A 13,524-nucleotide genomic window follows, 5' to 3' on the forward strand; every position below is an offset into this window, starting at 1 on the left:
GCGCCCATATAGGGGGGCAAGGGGGACTCAAGCCCCCTCCCCTTGAAATTAGAAATTTCTTGCTTTTAGTACTTCTTTCTTTGCGAAAATGTAGAAACATTTCTTCGCCAGCCATTAGTAAATAAGTTATTAAAAATGTCAAATTTTAATAACTAATCTGTACTGAAATCGGTTTTTGTGGGGAAAATATCTGAGCCCCCCCTTTAAATTTTGCATATGGGCGTCCTCCCCCCCCCCCGCGTCACAAACTGCCACAATTTCACGAGCCCCCCCTCCCTCCTCAAAGCATGACATCATTTAGGGAAGATCCCCCATGTCGTTCAAAGAACAAAATTTTTATTTTTTTTTTTCCGGAATACAGTCGACTTTTGCTACAACGCGATTCGACTTACGCGAAACGGCTATAACGCGAGTTTTTCTCTAGAAACGAATTTTAGAGCTAACGTGAATTTCTCGAATTTCTCGCCCGCAACATGAAAGTTTTCGCTAAGGAATCGCTAAGCATAGTATCATTTTCAATTCTGGCTATTAAATATCAGTTTCGTGAAAGGATTTCCTCCCTTTAGCATCACTGAAGTGTGAATGTTCCCACACGGTACTAGTCAAATCATTGCTTTGATAGTGTGGATACAAATAACACTACTCCGTATTTTCCACTCTAAATGTGAAAGTTAATTTGTCATAGTAAACATTCCTAAGCGTGCTGTGTCAGCTTAAGCTAGGGAAGAAAAAGTTCCTTGAAAGAAAAAGTGAAGAACCTCGATATGCAGAACAACATTGCTATTGATCGGCCAACTTTCACAGTACCATCCCATCATCATCTTCAGATTTTACTTTCTTCTATATCTAATATATAGAAGAAAGTATTGGATTCGTGCAAATTTTCGAATTTCGAATTTTGACGGATTCGAACGTTTTGAGGTGTGCTGAGTCCATTTCGACTATTTTTGGAAAATGTCTGTCTGTCTGTGTGTATGTGTGTCACGTCTGTGTGTGACCAGTTTTTTGTGGCCGCTCTACAGCAAAAACTACCGCATGAAATTGAACGAAATTTGGTACACATATGTGCCCCTACTTGAACTTGTGTCCATTGGTTTTTGGCGCGAATTCCTCCAAGGGGGGTGGAGCAATGGGACGTTTTTTGAGTTACGCGTGCTTGCTATTCCTCAGGAAGTAACGGGCGGAATCAAACAGAATTTGGTCCATATGTTGCCATTAATAGGAACAGGTGCTGATTCAATTTTGGTATCAATAACTCAAACGGGGGTTGAGCTATAGAATGTTTTTTGTCGTCAGTTGTGACTGCTGTATCTCAAGAAATAATGAACGGAATGAAACAAAAATTTATCGGCAAGTAGCCCTTAGTGGGTACAAGAGCTGATTTTATTTTGGTGTCAACAGCTAACAAGAAGTTCCGTCTAGAACTAGACGAGCCTACTTTCCCTTATACCCATACTACTTTCTAGTACCTGATCAATATTCTCAAAAATAGCTAAAATCGCAAATTTTTTCAAACATATATTTTTTAATATTTTAAGCTGATTTCTAGGAATAAAATATTCCTTACTTTTCTTCAAGAAAACGAACAAATAAAATAGCAGCACCTTTTAAACAAAGCAGCTAATACACTTCTTTCCATTAAAAAATTTTTTTAACAGCTTTCAAAACGAAAAAATAATAATAATAAGTTCATTAAAATAAATACATCATATAAAAAAAATCGTTTCTTTTTCCCCTGTTGCCAAAAATAATTTTTTAAACGAATTAATGCACTTACTGAAATAAAAAAAAACAATACAATGTCAACTTAAAGAAATAATTTTCATTGTCAAAAAAAAAAAAAAAATCGTCTGCGCATATTTTTCGAGTTTATTCACCGAAAACTAAATACCTAAATTAAAACTTTAGTAGCGTGAAAATAAAAACAAATCATATCAACAATAATTATTTCACAGTTAAAACCACAGCAGCGGAGTCGGAGTCGGAGTCAATCTCATTTTGGGATAAAAGAGTCGGAGTCGAATATCCAAGAATCGGAGTCAGTCATTTGTCCTCCGTGTATAAACGTTTGCCAAAGCTAGGAAGTCATAGTCGAAGTCGGGGAGTCGGAGTCCGATTAATTGTCGGGAACAGGAGTCAGAGTCGGTGTCAGGTGCCCCTAAATTCTCGGAGTCGGAGTCGGGAGTAGGTCGTCAAGAGCTATTTCCAACAAAGTTTGTTTGAAGTAAATCCGCCTTTAAGTTCGGAATCTATATTGACTTTCAGTTTCCCCTTAGGCGCTAATGTTAAGAGATTTGAACTGTTCAAATTTGAACGAAAACTTGTTCAAATCAAAAAAGATATTTTCGATACATGTTTTTTATCAAAAGCTTTTCCCTACAAAGTTTGTTTGAAGCCACTTCGCTTCTAAGTTCAAGATTTATTTTTGATTTGAATTTCCCCGTAGGCGCTAATGTTAAGTTTTTTTGAACTGTTCAAAATTGAACGAAAAATTGTTCAAATCAAAAAATGAATTATACGAATGAGATGTCCCTGCCGAGATCTTTCAAACAAAAAAAAAATTGTTCGAATCGGACTATTCATTCAAAAGTTATTAGGGGGGGACAGACAGACAGACCGACAGACAGACCGACAGACAGACAGACCGACAGACAGACAGACAGACAGACCGACAGACATTTTTCCCCATCTCAATACCCTACTTTCCAATTTTTAATTTTTCAATATTTATCTAACTATTTTATTTATTTTTGACTTTTTTTTGTTTTTCGGGATATTTTTAAGATGTATTAAGCCTTCTTTCATGCTTTTTTCTTCTTTCTCTGATTTTTACTGGGAAAGTAGGCTAAAAAAAATCGTTTCTTTTTCCCCTGTTGCCGAAAATAATTTTTTAAACGAATTAATGCACTTACCAAAATAAAAAAAAAACAATAAAATGTCAACTTAAAGAAATAATTTTCATTGTCAAAAAAAAAAAATCGTCTGCGCATATTTTTCGAGTTTATTCACCGAAAACCAAATACCTAAATTAAAACTTTAGCGTGAAAATAAAAACAAATCATATCAACAATAATTATTTCACAGTTAAAACCACAGCAGCGGAGTCGGAGTCGGAGTCAATCTCATTTTGGGATAAAAGAGTCGGAGTCGAATATCCAAGAATCGGAGTCAGTCATTTGTCCTCCGTGTATAAATGTTTGCCAAAGCTACGAAGTCAGAGTCGAAGTCGGGGAGTCGGAGTCCGATTAATTGTCGGGAACAGGAGTCAGAGTCGGTGTCAGGTCCCCCTAAATTCTCGGAGTCGGAGTCGGGAGTAGGTCGTCAAGAGCTATTTCCAACAAAGTTTGTTTGAAGTAAATCCGCCTTCAAGTACGGAATCTACATTGACTTTCAGTTTCCCCGTAGGCGCTAATGTTAAGGGATTTGAACTGTTCAAAATTGAACGGAAAATTGTTCAAATCAAAAAGATATCTTATATACAAGTTTTTTATCAAAAGCTTTTTCCTACAAAGTTTGTTTGAAGCAAATTCGCCTCACAGTTCGGAATTGCTTTGAATTTCCCCGTAGGCGCTAATGTTAAGTTTTTTTGAACTGTTCAAAATTGAACAAAAAATAGTTCAAATCAAAAAGTGAAATATGGGAATGAGATGTCCTCGCCGAGATCTTTCGAACAAAAAAAAGTTTGTTCGAATCGGACTATTCATTCAAAAGTTATTAGGGGGGGACAGACAGACAGACCGACAGACAGACCGACAGACAGACAGACAGACCGACAGACAGACAGACAGACCGACAGACATTTTTCCCCATCTCAATACCCTACTTTCCAATTTTTAATTTTTCAATATTTATTTAATTATTTTATTTATTTTTGACTTTTTTTTGTTTTTTCAGGATATTTTTAAGATGCATTAAGCCTTCTTTCATGCTTTTTTCTTCTTTTTCTGACTTTTACTGGGAAAGTAGGCTAAAAACGGGGTAGCGCAATCGCCCGTTCTATCTCAAGAAGTAATGCTACGTTCTGGTTGAAATTTGGAATATATGTGAATCCATACGTGAACAGGCTTTGGTTCAATTTTAACTCCAATCGCTCCAAGAGGTGTTGATTTTTTTTTTTTTTGCGAATAAAAATAGCTTTATTAATGCAACAATAAGAAAGATATATCGTAATAGATTGTCGTCTGCGTATTTCTCGTGATTTTAATTGTATGGAAATGATCGGAAATATTATCTCAACTAGCAAAAATACCCGGCGTTGCCTGGGTCAGTAATAATTATGAGAAAAAAAATCGTTACTTGCTTTTGTTTTCTGTTTTAAGTGAAAGAATTTAAAACACATCTTTTTGACGTGATTAAGAATCGAGTTTCTTCCTTACCCATAAAACTAAAATAGCAATAAGTATAAAGAACAAAGTAGAATTGATTTAGAAACGAAAGCACTATATTTAAGCATTTACAAATTTCCAAAACATGAAATTAATCTTCTCAGTTTAAAAAGATTAATCTCTTGATACTTTTTTTTTAACATGGAGTCTAAAACCTTCTCTGTATGGCTATTGAAGTACGAAGTTAAAAAAAAATATATAGCCGTGCTAGTAATCCCCTCATACTTGCTTTAGTTATTTTGGGAAATTTCAATCATTGTGGGCTCTTGGTGCGATTTTACCGAATTTGCTTGGATCGTTTTGGGATACCTTCGATGATGCTCCCCCCTTCTTTCCTTACTTTGTAAAACGATATGATATTAATTTTCTTTGAGATATTATCGCCAGGTGCTGAGATACTTTTGGTCACCATAAAATGGCGCTAAAGAGTTTCATCTGAAATGTTTCCAAAGTAAGTAGTAAAATTTGGCGATTGTTTGACATTGTGCAAAAAGGAAAATTAATGGAAGTTTTTGTGCTGTTTATGGATTTGCCTAATTTAGTTGCTCGATTATTTAATACAGTAAAAAAAGTTTTTTAAAGATTCTTTGATTAGCGATATTTTGTTTACATGGTGAAAGCTGAGAAACATTATGACGTCTTCGGCTTCAAAAACAGCGACGTTGAAAAAAACTGCCAAATGCATCAGCTACGGAAATCTTTCTGCAAAAATTTTGGCGATCTACTGATTGATTGGAAAATGAGTAAGTGTTCAATCAGCATAAAAAATAATAAAAACTATTAATTACATTAAAGTTCCGTTTAAATGGAAAATGATCAGCCAAATCATGTGTTATTTGCCAATCTTGTGCAAAAATCTTACTTCAAGATTTGACTTGAGAAATGTCTTGAACAGTCACGAAAGGGATCACGAGTTGAGATGATACACTAAATACTGTATTGAGTTGAGGAAAGCCTTCGAACATGGAACTAAAAAGCTCATAACTCGTTTTTTATTCTACTTAGAAATTTCGAATAGGTGCCATCTTCAGCAGAAAAATCAGAGCTTTCGATGGACATATAATGTAAATATGTGCAAATATTTTTTCATCCCTATATTAGAAAATTTATACGAAAATTGTATTTTATTGCCCCTCTAAGGGGGGTTTTACCCCCCATAACGGGACGAAAACTACCCTATGTGTTATTCTGATGCATAAGCTATATTATTGTAAAGTTTCATCAAAATCCGTTCAGTAGTTTTTGCGTGAATGAGTAACAAACATCCATACATCCATACATCCATACATCCATACAGACAAACTTTCGCATATATAATAGTAGTAAGATGATTTAAAATTTTTAACTGTTGCCATCTTATGTTTGTTAACAAATAAAATGTTTCTAATTAATTCAAGCAAGGCTTTTAAAACAACTTTCAATTTTCGCTCTTTGCTTTGTTTTTACAATAATTCAGACATTGGGATGGTCGTCAAGTTTTTGCATGTGTAATTTTGTTTTTGTTGGAATATTGCTTCCTTGTCAAGCAAGGGGAGGGATCAGAAAGAGGAAAAATATAGAAGAAAGTTTCGTGATGGCCACATCATACTAGTTTATTTAGTTATAGTAATTGTTATTACTTTATCCATTGCAGAGTAGTGTAATAGTATGATATTTCCTAGTTATAATAATTATTGCATACTGTACATGACTTTGTCTCTCCCTCCTATTGATCATTCATTTTGTACATCATAACAGCATTTCATATTGAATAACAGGTTTTTTTAAATGCATCATAAGTTCATTTCTTTATGTGAAAAACATTGTTATATACTTAAGGAATGGTTTAAAGCAGTCTAAAGGGTGTTTACAAGTGTCTAAGATAATTGTTTACGTTTATCAAAACGTCGCTTTCATACCCTTTTCCACAACGCGAAATTTCAACTTATGCGAGGGGTCTTGGAACGCATCCCTCGCGTAAGTCGGGACTCGACTGTAATCCAAAAGAACTCGCGTACAAGTTGCATTAGCATGTAAGGTCTCAAGAAGGCAAGAAGCTCAGTTCGCAGGCAGAAGAAGGGAGTTTTAAAGCAAAAATATTGTTAAGGGTTCCGGTGCAGCTTCAAATTTCTTGAAAGTACGACACAGTTCTTGAGAAAAACACATGAGCATTATTTACACTATGTACAGGAAAGATCGTTAACAACTACTAAATTAATCATCAGCAATTAAGCAAATATCAATCAACACCGTAAACTCAACGGTTACACACGTATTTACATTCAAATACGCAAAAATGCAGCTCGAAAGGCTTCACAAGACAGAGCAATACATGCCCTCCAGCGTACCGCTACAACGATTCACAAGCAAAAACTAACTCGAGACTGACTTTTTATCATGCGGAACGCTTTTTATAGACATCGAAAGAGAACTCTCAAATATTCCAAAAGACTCCCGAAAATCGTAGACCGTTATTTTATTTCTTTCCATTCACAAATTTTATCATTCAGAAATGAGGGGACCGTACACTTCGGCCGAATGTACGGGGGCTGTATATTCATTACAAGAAACTATTTACAGGTTACGTTGCTACAATAATTTTAGATGAAAAAAAATTTAGTAAACGCGTAATTTAGCTAGATTACGACAAATTATTCATAAAAATAATTACTATTTACAGAATTTGTAACAATATATTTCTCGCATAAAAGTCGAAGTCTGTTTTTTTCGTGGTAGTCTAGTTATCATAACGATTTCTCAAATTAAGGCATCATCCCCGGAAGCAGTGCTATGGTTGGCCGAGCAGCGCTGAAGTTGGCAATACTTAGGTTCGTTTTAAAGATAATTCTCAATTGCTAATTTTTTTTAAAAAAATTCAAACATTTTAGCAATGCAATAAATTTACTGAAAACAAAAAACTGACGCGCCCTTGCTCATTTTCTTCCCCCCTTTTTTCCGTAACAAAGAATAAAAACATTTCTTAACAAGCTTATAACAAATTAGTAAGATGCGAATTTTTGTATATATTTATTTCTTTATTTTATTTTTTGGAAGCAATTTTTAGACCCCAAACATTTTTCTGGAATATAATTTGCAGTTACTCGATTTTACTGCATTTTGTTTACATTCGGGATAAACTGTTCCTGTCTACTTCTGAGACGTGCATAAAAGAAGAAAAAAAAAACTTTTCTTATCCATAATTTCATGAGTTTCAGACAGGGTTGCCAGACCTCCCGGATTTCAAAGGACAGTCCCGTATTTTGAAAAATTGTCCCTCGTCCCGGGGAACTTCCATACGGGACGGCTAAAGTCCCGTATTCTAGCTTATTACAATATTTAACAAAACGAAGCATTATTTTAAGGGGAAAAAATTCAGTAAAGCAAAAAATGTGAAAAAAGAGCAAAAAGAAAATCATGTGGCAGCAAACGCAAAAAATATTTTCGTTTCAATTTGGTTTTTGTTTTGGCATGAGCGGCATACCAATGATTACTTCCTCTTTGCTCATTGACTAATGTTGGAAATATACCCCTGCGCATGCGTCGGCAATCGCAGTGAAAACGATTTTTCTACTTTGATCGGTGACATTTTGTAAAGTTTAATGCTTTGATACGATTGAAATCCTCAGATTTTTCATGAAGAAACCTTCTACGTCCCCCCCGGAAAGCACCCTTTAAAAATACACCATATCCAGTAATTGCCCTCAACCTTAAAAAATCCCCCCCCCCCTTGCTTTTACTCCTAGAAGCCTGTCCGTATTTACTGTTCTTAAATCTGGCAACCCTGGTTTCAGAAAAGAATTAGAAGTAGATTTTAAAATCTTGTTTCTGACCCGGAAATATTTCACGTCTATTCTCTGCACGCATATTTCATGCAATGAAAATCGTATACAAATGTAACGAGACGACTAGCAGAAGGATTTGGGCCCAGCTAGGCTGGTCCTAGTCCATTAATTCGTCGCTAAAAGGACGAATGGGCGTATCTCACTTTTAAGCCATTTTGCAGAAAACCGATATAAAGATTTCCAGTTTACTGTATCGCTTGAGAACCGCCACCAGTGTGAGGGACTGTAAGTGTTTTACTATTTATTCTAGAGATACGCCTATTGGTCACGTTATAAAATCGACTTTGGACATTTTTGTGGTGGTCCTAACTCATTTTTTGATTTTCTTTTGAGATACGCCCATTCGCAGGGTCCGATCAAGACAAACTGGTGCCCAGGTCCTGAGTAAAAATTGGTGCCCCCCCCCCCCCCCATAAGAAAATCAGCACAATTTCAAAGTCAATGTTTTATACTAGAAACCTAATACACTAGAAACCTACACATAACTACAGAAACTTGGGATTTGAATACCAAACACTTGATAGTCACCACACTAATCATAAATTGCCTTACCTTAAGGTGAAAATGAATTAAAAAACAATTTAAAACTGCAAAAATAGCAAAAAAAAAACTAATTCTGACATTAAGCTTTAAAAAGGCTTCTTTCTGGCTTTAACAGAAGCAAATGTGTCGATCACATCATCGAAATCTAATTTTGATGTCACAGAATTTTCAATGGTCAATAAGAAAAACGCCTGTAAATTATCCTGAGAAACGCAGCTTCTCAAACCATTTTTGATTTCTTTTCAAAGCTGAAAAGGAACGTTCACTTTAACAGAAAAAAAAGGAAGTAAGTTAATTTAGGCTATTTTAGTGCCCCTAAATTTGTGGTGCCAAGGTCCGCGGACCCGCCGGACCGTGCGCTAATCAGGCCCTGCCCATTCGTCTTTTTAGCGATGAATTAATCCTTAATGATGATCTATGGCGCTCTTATAGCTATCCAGTATCCACCCCCCTTGCTCATTACAACCTCTTCCAATAAGCTGTTACAAGTGCCCACAATCCTACTGCTGGGCCGTAAACCCCATAGTGGAGTTCGTACAATGCGTTGTGTTATGATTTGGTGGACTTTTGGACTGTAGGAATAATAGTTGGATTCATTTTTGCACCATGAAAGTTTATTAAATAAAATAGTACATATACAGTTCTAAACTAAGCTTAGATATTTAGTTAGGAGTTAAATATTTATATTCAAAACATTAAAGATTTCAATAATTAAGTACATCATGATTCTGCTCTCCAAAGGAATTAAACTTTAATCTACTGGTTTAAATTAAGTTGTGGGAAGTGGGAGCTAGTATTGTACGTACCAAGATTTCGGTCCTTTCTCCATTAAGTCATCCAAAGGCGCAGCGCGTTTCTATCATCACTCCGGACAAACGTCTCGGAGAAACGCCGAGCTCTCGAAAGATCGTCTCCTCTACCTTCAAGACTATCTCTTCTCCCCGAAAAATCTTAACTCCTTGTTTTATACTGGGGGATAAAGTTCCCTGATCGGGGCACATTCTCTGGGGATCATAGTTCAACATCTGGAGATCCAGCTTCCAGGAAAACCCTATGCTTTATGGGGTACGGAGTGTCGCAAAGTGTCAGAATGGAATTTTGTTATTCCCAAGTCTTCTATTTTATGGGCTCGAAAATGTCAGAACTTCAGAAGTTATATCCTACAGCTATGACTCGGAAAGGGGGGAAATGTTTGAAATTGTCCAAAAGAAGCTAACCCCCTTTTGACCCACTGCGGGTGTCACAGAAAATTCCAAGTGTCGCTTACTCAAAACAAGCGGAGGGAAACTTTCCCGCCAAAATGTGTTTATTTCAAACTCTCTATTTTATGAGATGCAACTGCTCGGGGGTCTGAACTTATTTCCTGCACGGGAAAAATGTACCGCCGCGCCGCGACAAAAAGGTCAACTCTTCTTAACCTAAAAGACGTTTAAAAATGCGAGGGAGGCTATTTGTAGCGGAATGAAGGTTCAGGGGATAGATATCCCTTTCCAGGCATGTGGGGCAGAAGGTCAAAATCGGCCCCACAATCCTGCCCCTCCTCCGGGAAAAGAAAAACTGGAGAGCAGATGTAAAGGTAAACTTATTAATTGAATAAATATGCATAAAATATAATTTTTCAAAAAAATTTCAAGTTCAAAGTGTAAACCAGAGAAAAGAAAAAAAAAAATGTTAGAATGAGTGAAGTATTTTTTTCTCTCTTTGGTAACATATATACACAAACTACAGTAATGTAAAAAAAAAATAAAATAAAATATACAGTGAATTGTAATGGAATAATAATCATAACAAGAGCGACGTATCATACATTCAAATTTTCATCAAATTTAGCCATAATTAAAAAAAAAATCTTGCATGTAATCTGAAATATGCATTAATACATGTATAGAATACATTTGGGATCTTAATCACGTTGGTTTCTTCTGGATGTCCGTAATCGACTGATATTCACATATCACAAGAAAAAAAATTTAAAGTTTTTTTTTTTTTTTTTTTAATTGCAGAAAGAGTACATGTACAGAAAAAAATTTGTAAGTGAAGAAAAGATGTAATAGTTTTTTTTTCTATGTTGATAGGCACACACACCACAGAGTTTGTTTTACACTTCCTGTAAAGTGTATGGAGTGAACATAGTCTCTGAAGGTTAATAAAAGGTTATAGTTTTTTTTCCATATTAATTAAAGGCACGCACACATAACACCGTATTTGTAGGAACTAGTTCGTGAGAGAACTTTGTATCTCGTGAAGTGAGAAAACGTATTTCTCACGTATACACACAATACGCACTTTGCTTCGAATATCCGACACGTAAAGCACTTTTCTCTTTATGTTTATGTAAACAGCACTGTTTTCCTTTGTATTGTGAAACACACACAACGTTACGTTGCATACGTGGAAAACATTTTTTTTTTCTTTTGCATTGTGGAAAAATCGCAGTTTCTCCTCCATGTTGACGAACAATTAAATAACACTATATGTTGTAGATTCTGATATCCTTCATCTTGATAAGTGAACTTACAAGAGCATAATATTTTATGGAATGGCACACGCGGAGGATTGTAGTAAACGGCACAGAGTCATAAACGGAAATATTGGAGACTCGAAATTCGCGCATCTTGATATGCTCTGGTTCACGTTCAGAAACCACCAAACAAGATATTGGGTTTGAGCAGTTCAGGCTCATGTAGATGTCATAAAACGCAGAACACACGAGCGCGAAGAACTCAGCGAGTTAGTTTCGGTTTCCCTTTCTCCAGTGAAGGGACCCTGGGGGGATGGCAGCGATGAGGAGAACTCGGGATTCCTAGAAGAACGAGGGGTCCTTCAGCAGCCGTCTTTGACTTGATATGTCCCAGGATTGCCGCTTTGCTGTTTACTCCCGCATATGAGTTGAGGCTGGTAAAATGGACGTCATGATGCGGGAATGGCGATTCGCTGTCATGATTTTCTTTCCAGTTTCACGAGAAATGCGTTGCTCGTTGTAGAGGCGCTGACTTTGCAGATGCACAGATATCAAATGGAATCTTGCAACGATTTCTTTGAAAGTTGGAGCCATTAAAATTTGTTGGAAAGTCTCTGTAGCGGTTCAATTTTCCTTTTGTAGTGACGTCAAATCATGTACGCAATTTGTGTCTCATAAGTGGCTTTCTATAGCCACCAGCTTATAAACAGCATAATGACTGAAATGCTTGGCGTCGTCGACGGAAAACCAAATAAAATACTTCAGGGACACAGAAAACATTGATACATACAAATACCAATAGCTCCCAAAACACATAAAAGTAATTAAATAAAATTTCTAGTTTCTAGAAAATTTTAAATTATAATTCCATATAAATTCATAAAATATCAAAATATTAGACTATAATATTTTTGGTTCTTTTATCATTCTGCATAATATCTATATTTGGAGAACAGAAATTTTAAACGTAAAGAAACAAATGTAGGAAAAAAAATTGTACGTGGTGTCTATACCTCTAAGAGCCTTATCTTTTTTTTCTTTCCTTTTTTTTTCATAGCACAGTTATGACTGTTCAAGTTCAGAGGAAAACTACAAAGTGATAGGAGGGAAGGGAAATGTCGGAGTAACATAAAATTAACTAATAAGGGAAAGAAAAAAAAAAATTCATTTTTTTTTCTCCTTTCCTTAAATTTTTCTGCTAAGCCCCACAAAACTTTGTGATACGCAGAATAAATATATTTAAAAAAAGTAAACAAAACTTCAATGAAAGAACGTTACCGAAAATATGAGGCAATTAACAACATACCAAAAGTGATCAGTTTTTGGTTAACAACACAGCCGAATAATTCAGAAACTTAACGGGGGGGGGGGGGAGGAAAGAATGAAGGGTGGGGAAAACACAAAGGGAAAAATAAATTGGACGACATCTAGAATGATCGTCATATTTTCCCATTTTCTTTGTGGCTATACCTTTCTTTTTAAGGTTCCCTTATTTGCTTGCATTCCTCTGTCCTTTTTTCTCGTTAATTTTTTCTACGTTTTACTCCTTTCACAATCCTATTCATTATTTATCTTCACAGTTTCCTGTACTTTTTAACTGTCCTATTCCTTTTCTTTTTTATTCTCTCCTTCATGTCAATCTTTTCTTTTTTTTTTTTAAAGATTCTTTCTCTCTTTATTTTTTTGAAAGTTTATTTATTTATAAACCCTTTCTCTTCCTTCCTTTATCTCAATACTTTTCCTACACTTAACTTCTATAATTTTTCTGATTCTTTCCTTATTCCTACATTTCTCATACTGTATAAACTTTTTTTTTCCTTCAATTCATTACCTCTTTTATCTATTCTTTATTCCTATAGCTTTCCTTCGTCTTATTCCTAACACTTTCAGATCGTTTCTTATTCCTTTTCTTTTCGTTCCTATTACACTCAGATTTTCTGTATTCCTATACTTTTCCTACACATTATTAACTTTTTTGTTCGAATTCCTTTCTAACCTCTTTTTTTCCACCTTATTTGCATACTTTCCTACTCTTTATTCTCTTTTTTTTTCATTCATTTTCCTTTTTTTTTTCTCTATACATTCATTTACCCATAATTTGTTTTATTCTCTTATTAACCTCTTTTATAAAAAAAATCCCAGAATTTTTTTTCTCTCAAATTTTCTTTTATTTTCTTTTTTTTTTTTTTTTTCGTTCTCATTTGAATTAGATTTTTTTTCTTTCCTTTTTTTTCGAGAGAAAAGATGCGTAATAGGAGCTTTCGTTTCTTAGCTACGCGGGGTCAGTGCTCTCCCGAACAGCTGATCGCAGATA

The sequence above is a fragment of the Uloborus diversus genome, unplaced genomic scaffold (assembly GCF_026930045.1).
Source record: "Uloborus diversus isolate 005 unplaced genomic scaffold, Udiv.v.3.1 scaffold_1394, whole genome shotgun sequence".
Lineage (NCBI taxonomy): Eukaryota > Metazoa > Arthropoda > Arachnida > Araneae > Uloboridae > Uloborus > Uloborus diversus.